A 13,214-nucleotide genomic window follows, 5' to 3' on the forward strand; every position below is an offset into this window, starting at 1 on the left:
GAAAAAAATCAGTGGGATTTGCTCTGGGACCCCGGCGTCACCCTCCTAATGACTAATTAAGCTTTTGGAAGTTTCCAATTAGCTTAGTCAGTAATTACTCACCTTCCGAAGTGCTGTCTTCTGCATCCAGCGTTGGGACCCGAACTCCAGCAGTAGCGGTGAGAATGCAGTGTGTGTGAGTGTGTATGAGAGAGTATGAGTAACCCCCAGTGTATGTGTGTGTCCCCCAGTGTCAGTGTGGCCCCCCGGAATGGGCGCTGAGAGAACTACATCTCCCAGCAGCGCTTGCCTCTCCCACCAGCCCCTGGAGCCTCCCAGCAGCCCCCTCTCTAGTGAGAAGATAGAGGGGAGGCCACCGGGAGCCATGGAGAGCATCGGAGACCCCCGGGCAGGTAAGTGCAGAATTTTTTCTATTTTTTTCCATGGCGCGGGGTTTTCAGAGATGAAAACCACGCAACCACCTTTTTTGAATTGGATACCTCGGGTATCGGGAGCGCACATGCCCGCGGTGATCCAAAATTGGGCCCGAGGTTTTTTCCTCGCTAAACCTCACCCCCAATTGAATATGCCCCATAGACTATTAAGTGAACGAGGGCCCTACTACAGTATGCTCTACTGCCCAGGGCGCTAGAATAAGAGGACACAATCCAACATTTTCCTCATGCGTCCCAGTTAGGGGCATGACCGCATGTCACACCTCCCATCCCTATCACACTTAGGGCTTTACTAGCACTCTGGGAGCTGCTATAAAGACCCCAGACTCTCCCAGCATACATGTCACCCATCACTGCTGCAATGCTATTCAGCAACACCATCCGTGGGAGTAACACCAAAATAGCAGAGCAGCTCTGCTATTTTGGTGTCACCCCTTCGGATGTTGTCACCCAGTGCGGCTTCCCCCTCCCGCACCCTCCTAGGGATGACACTGCTTATTGCAGTGATTCTGTGCTAAGGATCTTTGATCCTCTTTTATCCTCCCTTTATTCTTCACTCACCACACTCCACTATAATCCCCCTCTGTAATCCAATACCCACCACTCCACTCTCTGTTCGACTTGCCTACTCTAGCTTCACATCTATGATCAAGTTGAAAGTGCTGACTGCACAGTGAATCTGCTCATAGAATCTGCAGATACAGGAAATGGGTTAAGTCAGTCAGACTAAATTTCTATACCCCCTTCACCACTGCCAGTCAGGAGCCAGGGAGCTCATCCAGTACAGCTTTCACCTATCATCAGATTCCTAATGCTCCTTCTTGGAGAATAATTCCCCAGACTCTTGAGCATGGAGCAGAGTCTGCAGCATTTTGTAGTTATGGGCTGAATGCATGGATTGAAATGATTTTCCATGTGGAGACAAGCAGTCAATATGAATAAAATACACTATAACACTGCAAGTATCAGTATATATATCTATGTTCAGTAGGACACTGATTACTCCCCTCTATCTCCTAATACACAGAAATTAGGAGACACTAGGTGGGTTGTGCCAGGTAGCAGAGTGTGCCCCTGAGCCCCACCCATTTTAAATGCTTTTTGGCTGGTATTCAGCCAGCTCAGTAGTGCTTGACGTGGCCAAAGGCCTCCGACAAGCGAGGAGGGAGCTTCGAGGGATGAGCATTAGAAAATAGAAATATGACATTATGTTCCTTTGATGTTCCAGAACTATTCTCCCAATGTCTATATGTTGAGTGAAATTTACAAACATCTCTTCTGAAAGATGTTTTAAACTTATTATTTAAATTATGTTCTATGGGGGTAATGTGATACAGTCTGAGCTTGAAAATCTGGTGTGTTTCTGACGTATTTCTAGCAACTTTCAATTCCCTGAATTTAATAAAAAGAGAATACTGGCAAACTAGCCAGAAATGTGCCACTCACCGCAACAAAACTCGACATCGCAATTTTTATTATAGTAAGCATACAACTAGCCAACTCCGGCGCTGGCTGCGCGCAGCTCAGTGTGCTGCCAGCCGCCAGACAGAGAGGAGGGGGCCCATGTCAGAGACTGCACACGGGCCCCCTCCTCTCTTGAAACACCCCTGATCAGAACACATTCTAAATCTATATAAAACCTACATAAAGCTATGTAAACCTGCACACAGGCCATTTGTGATACCTCAACATCAGGCGGAGGAAGGGAGGTTACAGAGAGGCTCATCTGTCAGTACTTCACATATAAGAACATTTTCCAAATTTTAAAAATTGTGGGTTTTTTAGAAATATATCATTTTTGTAGGAAGAAAGTTTTGTCAGTTAAGGTAAAAGCTTGGTGAACAAATTTTGCACAATTAGACAATAGTAAAAAGTGACTGACAATCACAGACTGATAATTTAGTGTAACTGTAGATGGCCACATTACTGTATAAAATCATCATGTTATGCAGATTATTCTTACCATTACTAGAGCCCCCTAAAACAGGGCTCTTTAACCTTTAAGACAGTGTGGGCCACATTAAAAAAATTCAACGAAGCCCGAGGGCTAGTAAGTCTACCCAAACTCACCAAAATTCAACACAATAAATATCACAATGTAGCGCTCAACCTAAATGTGGGCACGGATTCTGAGCATTGTAGATAGAACTAAGGAAGCAAAATAGGCATAAGGACTTTACTGGTCCCTTATTAGGTAAAATATAATAAACACAGCATCATATGATAAATCAATGTGTACATGGATTTTTCTCTAATTTAGCAACGTGTGGCATTCATTACTGTTGAAGGTAATATATGTCCATACTCAGACACAAAGGTCTGATATTAAATGTTCCCATTCAAGTACATACTGTACTGTACTAATCAGAGAGAAGCGTCCTGCAACTCTATTAGTGTACTCACAGGTTCATACAGCCAGTCTCTGTCCCATGGTGTTCATGCCTCTGATGGAGGTAAATGTACCTCACTAGCGATGGGAGAGTTGAGGTAATTACCCTCGATTCCTGGTATCAGATGGAGGTGATGGGGTACCTCACTAGTGGTGTCCTTGACAAGGTACTTTTCTTCCTGGTCCGGACTGCGAATGGGCTTCTTCCACTCGGCAGGCTGTTGTCCCTGAGCATGTGGCTTGCAATGGCACTGCATGCTGCTTCCTTTCTTCTGGGTCCCGGGTGGTCACGTGGCCTGCTGCGGTGTAGGCAGGCCATGGGGAACAGCTCCCTCGGGCCATAGGTTGAAGACCCATGTCCTAAAATCTGTGCTTCACCAAAACCATTATGACATTTGGGATTTTTCACACATTTACAGTATATCCATGTCAACTTCTATGTATTCATAAAATGCATCTTTTACTTTATTTTGAATATGATTCAAAAAGGTTTTAAAAATATTCTGTGGCCTGAGTTGTTAACATTGCTAATGTAATAATATTATTTAATTAACATTTTAGAACTACTCATCAGCTACTTCTCCATCATCCTGTGGTGGTCGGCAGTATTTGTTTGGTGCCTGAACCTTAATATAATTCTTGTTTGTACTTTGAAAGGCAAACATAACAAAACATTAACTACTCCAGACAAACTACACAGCCTATATTATTATGGGGATTACCTTCCAGTTCCTACATTAAAAAATACAAACAAATAATCAAAATCTAGGGTGATTGTGGTTGGCTTATTCTACATTATACAGAAAATAAATTCTGTACTATAGATTACAGGGAACACTGTTTTATAACTAATTTTTTTTAAAGTATGTTAAAACAATTGTTTATGGCTACAGAAAAAAAATAAAGATTATATCCAGCTAATTGCTGTGCAAACTCAACAGAAACTTGCCACGGGTTCCAGCGAGATTAATCTCGATGTAAACTTGCAACTGTTTACATTTCTCCCTATGTGGCCTATTCATCATCGAAGGCTGTATGGCCTCCGATGATGAAGGATTGAACTCGCTGCGAGGGATACTTAAGTATCCTACTCGCAGCAGTGGAAGCGTGACACTGGAGCAATTCATCATTGCTCTGGTGAGGGGACAACTGCTCTGAAAAGCAGTTGTCCCCGTGGAAAGTATCGCAGCTAATTCTGTAGCTGCGTTACTTACCTGCTCCCCATCATCCCGGCTACGCAGGCGTGGGGGTGAGGAGGCAACAGAGGGATCCGCTTGGATCCCTCTTCGCATCCCCGGAACTCCTTCCCATAGGAAGGTGCGGGGATCCGAGCACAAGCGCCGTCTGAAGATGGAGCTTGTTCGCGGCAGCAAACTCCGAAAAGTTTCAGTTTTCAGAGTTTGCTGAATACCGGGGGGGACCTATCGGACCCCTAATGATGAATAGCCCAGTAACCTAAATATGCGAAAACTAGCGTATCCGCATGGTTACTGGGCCATTTATCATATGATGAATAGGCCCCTGTGTCTTATTAAAAATATACTCCATGAATTATTTTCAGTGTTTTGGAAATATGTATAATGTTATTCCTAACTCAAAAAGGATGATCATCTTCGAATCATTCCGTTCTTGGTTACTGGGGCACATTTATTAGTCAATATTTGTGCGTTATCCCCCCCAAAACAGCAATTTTCAGTGGGTGGCTGCAAGTATTAAGAATCTGCCAGATGTACCATGGATACGATATCTGCCGTGGTCCCTACATTTCTGACCACAAATGCCGCTCTCATAGGCGTCTATTGGAGCTGCTGTGCAGTTCAATTTACCAAACTCCAGAATGCGAAGATGGTGATCTGCAGATGGCATTAACCTGTAGTAGCCAATGGTTACTTTATCGCAAATAATCCCTGAATGTCTGCCCCCGATAATGCATGCGCCAGCTTATGGTCATGCATGTGCATTGGCTGTGGGAGACTCGAACCAGGAAGCAGAGTGATAGCGTAAGATGTATTTCTGCTTTCAGCTCTTTGCCAGGACAGGATCTTATCAGAGCCTGTCCTGGCAGAGACATATGGTAAAGTTGTGTGAAAAAAATATAAATTTTCACAATGCAAATTTAGATAAAAAAAATTACTGGAGGCTTGCATGATGTGGCTGTGGTGAGCATTAATTGATTCTGGAGAGCAAGATGTGGCTGGATGGGACAGGATGTGTCTGGGGAGCATCCAGGGAAAGCATAATGTGGTTGGGTAGGGCATGAAGTGGCTGAAGGAGACATTGATGTGTCTGGGGAGCATGCTCAGGGAGAATTATGTGGTTAAGGAGGCACTGAGAATGCTTTTAGGAGAGGCCTCTCCCAAGATCTAAGCTGCAAAGCAGCAATACGGTACCAGTTTATTGGTTACACAGAGACTGTGTTAGTCACGATTTAGTGGATTCAGCAATATATCCCCAGACTGGACTTATATTAATGTTCACTCCCACTACAAAATGATAAGCCCATCATTCGGTGGCTGTGCACACTGATTTTATTTTGATTATTTAAGTCAAATCCAACAGACTTTTTGATTCATTTCCATACAATCCTGGATAAAGAGACAAAAAGATAAAAAGAAAAAACTCACATATCTATACTAACAATTATTCATTGAGAAATATCCCCCTTTTTTATGCATGCCGATTTTTTTGTCTGTTTTTCTGTGGTCACAGTGGTTCCTTTCATATTTTTTTATTTAATTTATTTTTATTCATTTTTTATTTCCTTTTGTCATCTATAGATTTGATTTAAGGTCTATTTAAGGTCTATTTAATATGTGAATTTTATTATATGTATTTTTGTGATTTCATGACTATATCTGCATACATTAAATTTAGACACTACTAGTGTCATTCAGCGCTCCCATTTGTTTTTGTTTTTCCATAATTGAGAACCTAGCAAACAGCAAGTATTTAATCACCTTAATTTTAACCAAAGAGTATTTGAAATTGAATTAATCATTGAAGCTTACTTGTACAAAATTGTAATATATATGTCCAGGATTGGAGTCACACCTGCCCAAAATGTAGGCCATCTTAAGTAGCAGAAAATAAAGAAAAAATAAAGAATATGTGTCTACGCCTGGGACTACTAAATGAATATAACAACTGTAAACGTTCAGCTATAGGCTGTTTAATTTAAAGTATCAAAGAACAACAATGTATAAAAATATATAAAATACACATAACTGCAATTCCTAAAATAAATACCAAATTTGTTACATAGCATATACATAGCCGTCTCCTATGCCTGTGGGGAAAAGCGATCACACGGATCGCGCCTCCACCCTGGCTTTGTGCCGAGCTGAGGGGCTCCCTTCACCCCCGGGACCGGCATGGCTCTTTACGCCCCTGCTGAGCATCCACTATTTTATATAACTGTTCTGAGATGCATGGATGAGACCAGCATCTGTAGGGTGTACTGGTTCATGTAGAGTAATTTGGAGGATTCTGGTGAGTTGGCTCTCAACTCAGATATACTGTATTAATGTATGTGCTATTATCATGTGGCATAACAGTATGTAATTATATGACCAAAGTGAGTGCTATTAACATCATTAGCATTAGGGACCTCCTGTACAGAGACGCCTTGACGTGGCCCAGAAGGCTAAAAATATCTTTGCAACAAAGATCTCTGGATTTCCGTTATCATGTAATAGTCAAATGATATTTGCTGGTCTTTTGCAGTGTGCTGGTGGAACATTTTTTCTTTTTGTCTAGTCTAGATTAAACCCCACCCTTTTCATGAACATGTGAAAGACCATAAAGTTGATCTGAACAGCCAATATTTTTTTTTCAAACACAACATGTAAAGTGACAGTTTGGAGCTGGCTGGTTGGTTGGTATTTTGGGCTGTATTAAATTAGATGCAAAAAACCGTTGTCCACAAGAAAGTATCCCAGATGACGTCATTTCGCCAGGCGGAAACTTTTTGCCGTATTCCATTCCAAATAGTTTTCGCATACACAAAAACACAATGCAATGTAATACGCTAAAAGATTCGCCTATGAATAGGTGGAGAAAAAAAGTGCGGAATTGCGCTTTTGGGGTGCAAACATCGGTAAACCACTCAGCACCCTTGGGACAGCCCTCCAAAGCATAACTGCGTTAAAAAAAACTAAAAAAAAAAGAGGAACAACCCAAAAAATGACTTTGAAAATGGGGGTGAAAAAGTGCAAAGTGGGGGTACAAACTTATAAACTAGCGAAATAGACTATTGGGGGTCTGCAAGTTTGGGGGAGGTTTTTTTTTGTTGCAATTGCTTTCTGAAGGTGCGTTTTTTAAAACTTCAATTTTGCGAATTTAAACCATGCTTGTACCCATTTTCAAGTTCCCCAAATTTTACAGGACTACAAAAAACTGCTTAATGCTATTCTTCACCACTTGTGCTAAGATGCTATTTAGAAGCAATTGACAGCACTTAAGTACCCCAAATAGCTTCAGTAGGGCTATTCGAGGACATCTATATTGATCCCCAATGTTAGTGCATCTTTTGGGGGGTGTCAGGCTGATTCTCCCATTTCTGACAGCACTTTCGCCATTATGCGGTTTCGCGTCCTTTGGAATTGAATAGGGCGAATAGCGGGGGCGCACCCGATAAGCTTACGTGCCCAATACACGCGATGTAGGCGTAAAGTCGGACAGGCGGAACCTTTCCGACTTTTCGCGGCTAATTGAATACAGGCTATCTCAATCCACTTTATCTCTTCTGTTCGCCTTTTGAAAGAACTATTATGTCTGTCAAAATGATCTGTTCTAAAAGAGTTGTTTCCTAAAAGCCACGTAAATATGGCTAATGAAGTTAATGCAGTGCTGACCCAGGATATTGTGAGAAAGATATTTTATAATCAGCAAATGTATTTTGTGAAATGGATGAGAATTGTAAAATGTTTTCTATTATTGTTACTTCTATTTGCCTTATTTTGGAAGAAGAGTATAACATTAGCAGGAAGTAAAGAATTATATATGAATGAATACATTTGTTTATCAAATATTATGTTTATTCAAAACAAGTCATTTGAGCAACTACTAGCTTTAAAAAGGGATAGTAAGCACTAAGGTATCCTATTCAAGTAAATTAATTTTATTTCACAGAGTACAGGGCCTTATTAAGGGCGGTATGCAGCAAAGCAAGAAATGCGGTCTAACCCCCAAAATGCGTGTTTGGGGGTTTGACCACATTTCTCATATGCAACAAGCCCAGGAATGCGATACATTCTGGGGCTTGGTTGCGATGGGTAACGCCATCTTCCTGATGGGACGCTCTTACCGAGAGAGCGGTCCTATGCAGTGTTCGTCATTCATATCAGCGTTACCAACGCCGGCATGCATGCGACGACATCCTGAATGCGATGCGTCATGCATCCCGCACTTAGAGATGTACGTAACTCCTTTTTTAATAATTAAACCAAATACAATTATTTGAACTAATATGTATAAAATCTAACCAAATATATATTAAGATCAAAACAGCCTCACAATAAGTAGCTCTGAATTACCATTTGCTGCTATAGAAAAAAGATGCTAGACATGTAAACATGTCATCGCAATGGGGGCGCTTATATATTGTTAAATAGACACAAATAAAAACAAAGAATATTTTATTACACAAAATTAATACATAAAATATATAATAAAAAGTTAATTTATGCTTCAAATAGACACACCACCTAAATGTATCCACCTCCAATAGAGGAAATGATGAAACAATTTATCAACAGAAATACTGTACGCTCCGTTCCTCTATATATAAGCATATGATTTGCTTTAGCTGAAATAAAGGGAGTTTTTTTTTACCCTTCCATATATAGGCAGAGTCTGTGTGATTAGGACTTAAAGTATTAGACCCACATCCAGATTAGTTGGATTGCAGAGCGTGTTGGTAAAAAAGGTTTCCAGTCCTCTATAAGACCAAATAGCCAGCAGCACGATTGTGAGCATTAAGTGGCCCGGTATATTTACGCAGCCTCCTCCTGACAGATAACATAGGGGAATACTGGTCCGGTCTTTATCTTCTGCTCCGACTGCTTCACAGGTTACGCTGGAACTGGTGCACGACCTTTACACTCACTGTGGCTGCAGCTTAAAATCCTCAGGCAGCACTAAAGGTCAGTGAGCCGTCCTTACAAGTAGGTTTAAATTAGGGGTGAGCGGGTTCGGATTTCTGAAATCCGAAACCCCCCGAGCCCCCCCGATCCGAGGCCGATCCGAGTCAGGCTTGACTTTTCCCGCCTGACTCGTATCTGAAATCGAGGCAAAACGTCATCCCGCCTTCCGGGTCTCGCGGGTTTTGGATCCTATATAAGGTACCCGCGTCGGCGCCATTTTCTCACTCGGCTGTGGACAGTGAAGAGGGAGGGTGGGAGTTAGGGCTGGCTGGGCTGTATAGTGTAGTGCAGAGTAGTGTTGTGCTGCGCTGTGCTGCTGTTGTCCATAGGGGCTGTGTCCACTACTTCAAAGTCCATAGGGGCTGGCTGGACTGTGTTGTGCAGTCAGTTGTCCATAGGGGCTGTGTCCACTCCAAAGTCCTGTGCAGTGTCCCAGTCCAAAAGGGGTTCTGTAGTGTTGTCCAGGGGGTGCTCTGTCCGTCAGGGGTGCTCCCCCCAAGTGCTAAAAAAAAATTATTTTTTCTGTGTTTGTGAATTGTGTGCGCAGTAGCCGCACGTGCATCAACAAAGTAGTGCTAAGCGTGCGCCTGTGTCATAAGTAAAGGGCCGGCTGGCTTGACCGTTAAAGGGTGCTGTAACCCCCAAAGTACACTCCAAACCAAATAAAAAAATATTTTCTGTGTTTGTGAATTGTGTGCGCAGTAGCCGCACGTGCATCAACAAAGTAGTGCCAAGCGTGCGCCTGTGTCATAAGTAAAGGGCCGGCTGGCTTGACCGTTAAAGGGTGCTGTAACCCCCAAAGTACACTCCAAACCAAATAAAAAAATATTTTCTGTGTTTGTGAATTGTGTGCGCAGTAGCCGCACGTGCATCAACAAAGTAGTGCCAAGCGTGCGCCTAAGTCATAAGTAAGGGGCCGGCTGGCTTGACCGTTAAAGGGTGCTGTAACCCCCAAAGTACACTCCAAACCAAATAAAAAAATATTTTCTGTGTTTGTGAATTGTGTGCGCAGTAGCCGCACGTGCATCAACAAAGTAGTGCCAAGCGTGCGCCTGTGTCATAAGTAAAGGGCCGGCTGGCTTGACCGTTAAAGGGTGCTGTAACCCCCAAAGTACACTCCAAACCAAATAAAAAAATATTTTCTGTGTTTGTGTGCGCCTTAGCCGCATGTATATATCAATATAACATAAATGGAGGACCAAACTTTCTCCGATAAAAATAAAATAGGGAAAGATCAAGAACCACTTCCTCCTAGTGCTTTTGCTGTTGCTGCTGCTGGGAGTTGTTCATCATCCCAGAGAGGAAGTAGGAACACCACTACTTTTACTAAACAATTGACCCTCCAACAGTCCCTAGCGATGAGGATGAAGTACGACAGCAGTCATCCTGAAGCAAAACGTATAACTGAGGCCTTGACTGCTATGTTGGTGTTAGACGTGCGTCCGGTATCCGCCATTAGTGCAGTGGGATTTAGACAATTGATGGAGGTAGTGTGTCCCCGGTTCCAAATCCCATCTAGATTCCACCTGCATCCTCAAAGCAGCAGCGACAAGCGTGCGTCTGTCTGTTAAAGGGTGGTGTAACCCTCAAAGTGCGCTCCACAAACAATAAAAAAATTCTTTTTTTTTTTTCTGTCTTTGTGAATTGTGTGGGCTGTAGCCGCACTTGCATCCTCAAAGCAGCAGCGATAAGCGCGCATCTGTCTGTTAAAGGGTGGTGTAACCCTCAAAGTGCTCCAAAAATAAAAAACAATTTTTTTAATGTGTTTGTGACTTGTGTGCGATGTAGCCGCACGTGCATCAACACAGTAGCGGCGCCAAGCGTGCGCCTGTATCATAAGTCAAGGGCCGGTTTGGACATCTGGTCCGGACTGAAGGACGTGCCAACAATTTCTGACAAGTCTACTGTCACTGCATATGATACTGTCCTCAAAGCAGCAGCGACAAGCGTGCGTCTGTCTGTTAAAGGGTGGTGTAACCCTCAAAGTGCGCTCCACAAACAATAAAAAAATTCTTTTTTTTTTTTCTGTCTTTGTGAATTGTGTGGGCTGTAGCCGCACTTGCATCCTCAAAGCAGCAGCGATAAGCGCGCATCTGTCTGTTAAAGGGTGGTGTAACCCTCAAAGTGCTCCAAAAATAAAAAACAATTTTTTTAATGTGTTTGTGACTTGTGTGCGATGTAGCCGCACGTGCATCAACACAGTAGCGGCGCCAAGCGTGCGCCTGTATCATAAGTCAAGGGCCGGTTTGGACATCTGGTCCGGACTGAAGGACGTGCCAACAATTTCTGACAAGTCTACTGTCACTGCATATGATACTGTCCTCAAAGCAGCAGCGACAAGCGTGCGTCTGTCTGTTAAAGGGTGGTGTAACCCTCAAAGTGCGCTCCACAAACAATAAAAATATTCTTCTTTTTTTTTCTGTCTTTGTGAAATGTGTGGGCTGTAGCTGCACCTGCATCCTTAAAGCAGCAGCGACAAGCGTGCGTCTGTCTGTTAAAGGGTGGTGACACCCTCAAAGTGTGCTCCACAAACAATAAAAATATTCTTCTTTTTTTTTCTGTCTTTGTGAATTGTGTGGGCTGTAGCCGCACTTGCATCCTCAAAGCAGCAGCGACAAGCGTGCGTCTGTCTGTTAAAGGATTACATTGGTGACAGCATCCAAGTAGGCATGTCAGACAGTCCGTACCTGTACTGGCAGGAAAAAGAAGCAATTTGGAGGTCCCTGTACAAACTGGCTCTATTTTACCTGAGTTGCCCCCCCTCCAGTGTGTACTCCGAAAGAGTGTTTAGTGCAGCCGGGAAACTTGTCAGCGAAAGGCGTAGGAGGTTGCTTCCACAAAATGTGGAGAAGATGATGTTCATAAAATGAATTATCAACTCTTCCAGGGAGACCAGCCTCCAGAGCGTACAGAGGGACCTGTGGTTGTGGATTCCAGCGAGGACGAATTAATACTCTGTGAGGATGAGGATGTACACAACACTGAAGAGGGTGAGGAATCGGTAGATGAGGAGGATGAGGACGACATCTTGCCTCCGTAGAGCCAGTTTGTGCAGGGGCAGATTAATTGCCAGCTTGTTTTGTGGGGGCCCAAACAAACCAATCATTTCAGCCACAGTCGTGTGGCAGACCCTGGCGCTGAAATGATTGGTTTGTTAAAGTGTGCATGTCCTGTTTATACAACATAAGGGTGGGTGGGAGGGCCCAAGGACAATTCCATCTTGCACCTCTTTTTTTTCTTTGAATTATGTACTGTTTGGGGCCTAGTTTTTCAAACTGCCATCCTGTCTGCCACTGCAGTGTCACTCCTAGATGGACCACGTGTTTGTGCCGCCCACTCGTATCTCTTAGCATAGTCATCCAGCTACCTCGGTGCAACCTTTTGGGCATAAAAACACTATTGTGAGGTGTTCAGAATAGACTGGAAATGAGTGGAAATTAAGGTTATTGAGGTTAATAATAGCATAGGAGCAGAAAAACCCACAAATTTTGTGATTTTAGCTGTTTTTATGCTTTAAAAAAAAATACAGATCCAAAACACAAAACCCAGAACCCAAAACACGGAAGGGTGGTTTTGACAAAACCAATCCAGATCCAAAACACGAAGAAAGATCCAGATCCAAAACCAAAACACAAAAAGTGGCCGGTGCACACCCCTAGTTTAAATAATGATTGTTCTTTTTAGCACCAGGGTTTATTAGTGCATTCTAGAAGACTCAGTGATCAGTATCATGGTGGTGTATCAAAAAGAAGCGTCCATCCTTACCATGTTTCTCTGTCAAAATGTACTGACAGTTTCTTCAGAAGGTGAGCATAAAACCCTTTGTTTAATAATTGCCACATGCACAGGATCTGTACTGCACATGCGTCGATCACTAACTGTGATGCAATCCTCCCTAAACCGCAGCATGATTAACTTCATATGAACATGAATTAGCATAGCAAGATGGCTTTGTTTGTGTTAGGGGGTAACATGGACTTATCATGTAAAGCATGGTTTATATATATATAGTCACAAAGATCTACTAATCTAATTTAATTTTTCTGCACACAAATGCATATTTCTTCTATTTTGGTCAATGAGGGATTCTAATGAAAAGGTAATAAGTCAGTCGGCTGCCGGCCACCAGGGAGAGAGGATGGCGCCCCGCACAGGTAGTGCACACGTCAGACGCCCTTGATGACATGTCTCTAATTAGTACACACTAGGGGTGAGCGGGTTCGGATTTCTGAAATCCGAACCCCCCCG

Source organism: Taudactylus pleione, unplaced genomic scaffold (genome assembly GCF_031769625.1).
Source record: "Taudactylus pleione unplaced genomic scaffold, aTauple2 ptg000021l, whole genome shotgun sequence".
NCBI lineage: Eukaryota > Metazoa > Chordata > Amphibia > Anura > Myobatrachidae > Taudactylus > Taudactylus pleione.